The following is a 7,482-nucleotide window of genomic DNA, read 5'->3' on the forward strand; positions in this document are numbered from 1 at the left end:
GAAATACTGCGAAAGAAGTGAAAGAGTGAGGAGATGGATAGATATATTAGGAAAAGACGTCAGTTTAATGTGTGTGTGTGTGTCTGTGTTTGTGTTTATGTTTGTTTGTGTGTTTGCGTATTGATGAATGAGAAACTTGCCGAGATGAAGGTCGGTGTTTTTTATTAAAAGGTCCACATTGTTCGGCTTCACTCTATCACCATCAAGTGGCGATGTTGGGAAGTGCAGCATCGAGGGAACGACGAGAGAGAGAGAGAAAAAAGAGAGAGAGAGACAGAGAGAGAGAGAGACAGAGAGAGAGAGATCCAGCCAGCCAGCTGTCCTGTTATCTCGAAACCTCATCCTCTAGGCTTATTTTTTTCTGTGATGGAGATTTACGTAAAAAGTTCCAGTAGTGAAACAGCAAACAGAACGAACAGAATTAACAATAAATAAATTGATGAATGATTAAAGGAATGATTAATAAGTAAGTAAATTCCAATATATATATATATTTTTTTTTTGTAAATTTATGTGCTGTAGGTGCTTTTTATTCTACTTTTGAATTAATTAATTAATTAATTTATTTATTTATTTATATAAAAAAATCTGATATGTTTCTTCACTTTAGTTGGCAGTACAACAACAACAACAACAATATTAATAATAATAATAATAATAATAATAATAATAATAATAATAATAACTAACAACTAAACTTACAATAACTAAATAATTAATAATTTTTTTGGTTTTTCAGATATATTCTAAACACATTTTTAGCTTTCTAGCTTCTATTAAATTCTTGTCGCATTAACAGAAAGCTAGTTGTGAACTTAAACCAGCTACATTAGCTCTATTTTTATAGACACAGTTTTAGCCTTTCAAATTTTCATCAAGAAAACAGTCTTCACCTCCGAATTAATAAAAACCGAACCGTATGATTAGCAAACGGTTTCCAAAGTCTCTACTGTGCTTCACTCTTTGCGTCGCAACATTCCTGCACGTCGGCTGCTGCTGCTGCTGCGACTAGAATGACTCAGTTTAGCAGTTTCACTCTTGTTACTTTTTTTTCTCAAGCGCTGAAGGCAGGTGTTAGCAAACCTGTTCACAAAGCTACACACACAGCAATTAGCTTAACAAAACACTTTGGGTTTTTTTTCAAGCTGACATCGAGTTGTTTATTTGCTGTAAATGAGGCATGTTTCTTGATTTGCATACAAATAATAATACTGAAATAAACACGATTTAGGAAAAGAGTTTCTCTGCAGATCAGACACTACAGGTTGTATCATGTGCACTTTGTTCAGTGGATAGGAGTGCAGGTGAGGCTTTCGGGCCATGTTCAAGGAACCTGCTGTTTTATTGTACTGTATAATTGGGAATACAAGTGTGCAGTTTTGTCTATAGTTTTAGTCCATGTGTGCAACAAACATGTCTTTAGTCAAAATATGATTAAACGTCCCTGAATTCCAGAAATGAAAATATAAAAGAGTCTCAGAAAAAAAGAGGTCAGTCTGTATCTACATTTGTTTGTTGAATTTATCTATATGGACATGGGGATTGTCTTTTAATCCATATATAATTACGGAGAGGAAAGTCTTTAGTGTATATACAGTATTAACGTGCTTTAAGGTATATGGACGGGGTCGTATCCAGTGGGGGATTTAGATATGGGTGTCATGGGCAGCCAACCAGAGTGACGTCTTGCTGGGGTGGCACTAAGCGTGTAGTAAAAAAGAAAAGTCTGTATGATGATATTATTGGTGCTTACATTTAATTTTCTATTACTTTTTGGCAAGGGGCATTTTTTCATGTCACCATGTGGGTAAATGCACCTTGTTGGTGCCCTGGGTCTAGTTTGTAAGCGAGGAAAGGGAAAGACTGGGAAGGTCTCTCCTTATTATTATTATTATTATTATTATTATTATTAGGCCTATTATTATTATTATTTATCATAAATTAATGATATTGTTCAAAATGTCTGAATAAAATCTTAATGAAAAGGGTTTTTGTTTCTCTTGTTTTGGATATTTTGCCGGAAACTGGTCAAGATAAGTTACTGTAAATATGATGGTGACTGTTTGTGGACTGCAGTCATTCCAAAGATTTCCACTAGGGTTTAATTCTTCATTTTGCTGTGTGCTTCGGGTCATTGTCATGTTGGAAGGTAAACGTTCTGGAAAAGGGGCAGCAGATTTTTCTCAGCTGGTATTTTGCCCCATTTATTTAACTTCTATCCTGACATGTGCTCCAGATTCTGTTTTTTTTTTTTTTTATATTTGTTTGTTTTTTTAAACACTAGAGACAACTATCTGTGTCTTCGTTTCAGGCTTCAGTGGAGGTAATTTTTTTCTATATCCACTGTATAAATGTGTATTTTCATCCATAATGTAAATATGGGCATGTGTAAAATGTGAAAATATATATTTACATTTATTAGGGCCCAAGCACTATGATATCAACAGGATGATGTCATAGCTATTACATCATCATCATTGCTGTGATAGCCTGAAAGTGCTGATGTCACTGTATGTAAGGGCCCTCTTGTTCTTCTAAGGATGTGTTTTTCCAGCATACGGGAATATAAAGGGAATAAAAAAATGAGGGTGTTCTAATCCTTGTATGAAGACATGAGTGTGTTTTAATGCATTTAAATAGAGATAGGGAGTGCCTTCCACAACACGCTGTGTATGAAAATATGGGTGTGTCTTTAATCCCTGTAGATTCTGCTCATATATAAAATATGACATCATCACAGTGTACATTATCTTGCTAGGATAGATTAACCTGAAAGGAAGTCTAAAAGGTTTTTACACACTCTCTCACACACACACACACACACACACACACACATTGGAAAGTGGCACCTGATTCATGTACCTGTTCTCTAGCCGGTCCTGTGTAATACAGTCACATCAGCACTTATCCAAGAGCAGGAGGACAGGACTGCATACCAAATAAAGTATGTGTGTGTAAGTGCGTGTGTCTGTGTGTGTGTATGTGTGTGTGTGTGTGTGTGTGTAGGAGTGAGTGAGTTGGGTCAAAGCCAACATAGCGCACAATACACTGCAGCAGCAACAACTCATTCTCTTTCTTGAGTGCGCAGACAGACACACACACACACACACACACACACACACACACACAGGGTCGTCTACTGTAAATCACTTGATGCACAGCTCAGGTGACTGGTGACTGGTGTGTGTGTGTGTGTGTGTGTGTGTGTGTGTGTGTGTGTGTTCTTGATTGCAAGACAAAAACATTACTCAGAGACATGAAGATGGATGACATGACTGTGTGGGTGAAGAAACACTTTCCTCCTTTCCAGAGTTTCAACGTCATCTCTCTCTCTCTCTCTCTCTCTCTCTCTCTCTCTCTCTCTCTCTCTCAGGGTCTGGGGCATTAAAGGGGTAACACAATCAACCTACTGCATTGGATCAATCATTCTGCCCACATGTTCCCTTCATACCTCTCCAAACACACACACACACACACCCTGGATTTTCCCCTTTCCTGGCAGTTATTTCATCGACTGCTGCTTTTCTCTACAGCCGTGGGCGCCCCACACCGAGCCCGATGTATTGATCGAGACCTCGGGGGTGTACAGTGACACCGCAGCATGACAGCAAGCGCACACTTAATGCTTTCACTTACTGCGTTATCGCCCTTCATGTCCAATACACAACTCTCTATTTACCTGTCTGTTCTTTATCCAGCGCCATTCAGCACAGACAAGGTCAGGCCGTGGTCAAGGCTTTTTCAGCCTCGTCCTGCTGCGCGGTGTTAGACCTGAGCCAGCACAGTTTTATAACACCGAGATGCCGTTGGTACAATCATTTCTCCAGGTTCTCCACACGGGTCCACATGGTCCCAGGCTTTAGGGGAAAGTAATAAAGATATAACAGAATTTATTGGAGACTGTTAACAGAAAAAAAGGGAAAATCAATAGGCAGGGTATAAATCACTTAGCCGAATGTTGTGGTAGGAAATTAATCAGTTCCAAAGCTGAGTTTTTTTCCTATCACAACTTTTCCAGAGATGTAAATACCCCACATTGTAATAAAAAAAAAAAGGTAAAAACTTATCAACTTATAGAATTCCTGAAGGACACATCTATAAGACAGATCAGTTTAAAGAAATTCAGTTTATAACTGGGTTAAGCTATTTTTATTATTATTATTATTATTATTATTATTATTATTACATTTGTTTTTATTCAATTATAAATTTTTTCCTGATGCAATCCAGAAGGACTTGGGCACTAAGACCACACTTGGTTGGGCAAATCCAGTGGTTGGAGCTGGTTCCCTGACCAGAATCTGAACCCATGTCCCAATATGCGGTCCCGAATGCTCGAACCTTGAAAATCCACGGACAACATGTTGAAATCTTGCGAAGAAAAAAAAGACTCAACTGTACACAAAATCATACAGCAACACCACTTACACATTACAGGAACTTATCTGGGAGTATATCCACACATGGTCCTGACCTCGCTCCAAGACATTTCCTCATGTCTGTGCCATTGAGGGAGTTCCTGGGAGGCCAGTGTTTCAGAAATAATTGTGCATTAGTGAAGCAGTGGATTATATAAAGACATTAAAGGAGTTTTGCTCTCATAACTATGTTCTGTTGTTCTGCTCAATCAAAAGTCCTGGTTTGACTTGAACATCCCTCGTATAAATAACAAGCAGAATGTAAACAACGCAGCTTGAGAGAGTGTGAAATATTTCACTTAAACAAAGAAATGGCCACAGGCTTCCCGCTGATTAATCCAAACACATCCGTAGGCAGGTCCCATGAGACGTGAGACTTAAGACTTGAGGGAAATCAGAAAAACTGAGCAGTAATTTCATAAAATATCTAAAAAGGACAATGAGAGCGCTTGTATAATTTGTGGATAGTATATAGCAAGGTAGAAATAAGAGAATTTTAAATATATAATAAGATTCCATTAAAAAGGAATCAAAAGTAAAAGTTGAATGGAATCTTTTTTTTTAATTGCAAGAAAGTTCCTATACTCACATATTTCACCTATTGATATTTTATGTGCAAATTCTTTAGCTTGTCATGCTACCAAAGAACCACGAAGAATAAGCTTGTCTGTCTTTCCTGATGACTTTCCAATGATGGAAAAGTTACCGTTATAAAATGCTGACACCGGACACTTCTTTATTTCAAATATTAAATAATTATCTCCCTTAGAAATCAACGTCTCTATATAAATGATTAGATTAATTTTTTATGTTAAATAAATAAATAAATGATAATAATAAAAAAAACTCATATAGTGTAGGTTATGAAAAGAATTGCCATATGTGCCGCATGCTTTATAAAAGTTCATATGTATGAGTTGTTACTATGGAAACAATGTCCTGAATACTTTGCATTATAATGTGCAAAATAATATCTAACAGCATTAACACTTTGTGAAATGTTACCAATTGCTAAAAATTGCATTGCTGTTGTTATTATCAAGTCAAACTGACTAAAAATCAATTTACACTTTATAAATTTACACTTTATAAAATTATAAAGACTGTGGGTTAGAAGACTGTCGAACTGTGTAGTAAAAGTATACAGTAAGACAGTATACCCTTATTAGACATACCCTTATATTAACAATAGATATAGTGATTACCAGTGATTTAAAATCGATTGTTAAATATTATTAAATGATAGGGTTCATTGTCAATTTTAATCAAAACATGATTAAAAAACAAGTGCACAACAACTAAACAATCTGTTGGGGTGACAAGTTTAAATAGTTTTATTTAGTCATGTTAGAATATATTAGGCAGGACTTCCACCAGGCTTACATCATCAGCTTTTTTAAAGTCCACTGAAAAAAAAAAGTTCAAGATCCCTGTGTTTTGTCTTAGAGATATTGATTTCCTGTCTAATTTGTATTAAAATATAAAAACAAAATTGCTAAACAAAACTACGAGCCTGTACATAAATAATTTCTTGTCACCAAAAAAAAAAAAAAAAAAAAAAGGTGGGAAATAAACATCAAACTAAAAAAAATGAACAAAAATACACATGTTCAAAAAATTAAGTTTTTTTTTAAACAGAAATTAGTACAGTAAATACAGCAGAGATCAACCAAGGTCTTAAGTTTCTAATAAATCATTAGGCAGTAGTGATCATGTAGGAGGAATCAGCTCTGTTACTAACCAAATGTTCATTTTACCCTCCAAATACACAATTTTAAATATTAACATAAATTCAGTACAGCTTTTCATTCAGTTGTCAAAACATGAACATTATAACACACATAATATTTACAGTTATAAATCTTTCAAGTGGCTGAGAAGTCCATGTACAGTAGTTACCTTCAGTTGTTTTTTTGTTGTTGTTGTCATTTAGAAAATATCAGCAAATGTGATTTTTAGAAGTTATATATATATATATATATATTGCTTTAAAACAATAAATAATACACAAAAAATGTACATTCCCATGTACAATCATTTTGCAGCTAAAATTATAAAGAAATTATAGTTCTACATCTGTCCCTAATGTTTCACTGATCTGGAACATTACTCACTTTTTAATGAAAATGATGTCTGATTTGTTAATTTTTTTTTTTTTTGTTAAAAAAAAGTATAAAAAAATATATATAGGACAAGGTTTGTAAATGTTTGTTAATGTTGAAAATAAACAAATTTGAAATTCTAAAACGATTCCTTGACTAGACACTATAACAAATAGTGTAAAATGTCTTGGATAAATTTGTGTTATTGACCGTGGTAAATATTTTGGTTAAAGGTTTAGATTCTCAGAAAGTCTGATTTCTTTTAAAGCACATGTTTGGACAAAACGTAGATGAGCAAATAGATTAGATTAGATTAGATTAGATTAGATTAGATTAGGTTAGATTAGATTTAACGGAGTATAATATCCAAAATTCATCTTTTTACTCATTTGTTGGCAATAACATCAATTTTAATAAAAACCTTTGTGTTAAATTGACTATGAACATTTTTAACATTATGTTTATTTTTTTATTTTTATGAAAACAGATTAAGGTTTCAGGAGGCATCTAAACCAAGAAATAGTGCACACAATATTTGACTTGTACTTCTAAATAAACTCAGTTGATGCTAAAATCTATTGCAGGTGGTGTTTTCTCTTACTCTTTTTCAAATTGGAAATAATCTTTGACTTCTGGATTATAATTAAGTAATACATGCAAAAAAAAACACTTAAACACTACCTGTTAATTTTAACGAATGCTAACAAAAAAATAAATAAATAAAATAAGGTAAAAAAAAAATCCTGTTATTTTTACATTAGAAAAAGAAGATGAAGCGCAACGTTTTCAGACCCTTAGCTACTTACACTGACCTATCCGTAAACTCGAATGACTTCAATTTTACAACCTCTACAAACAGTAGAAAAACGAAATATGTCAAACTATTTCAACCTCCCCGTCAACCTCCCCGTAATGGCCGTGTGGAATTGCTTTATGAGGTATAAAACACTTAAATAGCTCTA

This window comes from Clarias gariepinus, chromosome 10 (assembly GCF_024256425.1).
Source record: "Clarias gariepinus isolate MV-2021 ecotype Netherlands chromosome 10, CGAR_prim_01v2, whole genome shotgun sequence".
Lineage (NCBI taxonomy): Eukaryota > Metazoa > Chordata > Actinopteri > Siluriformes > Clariidae > Clarias > Clarias gariepinus.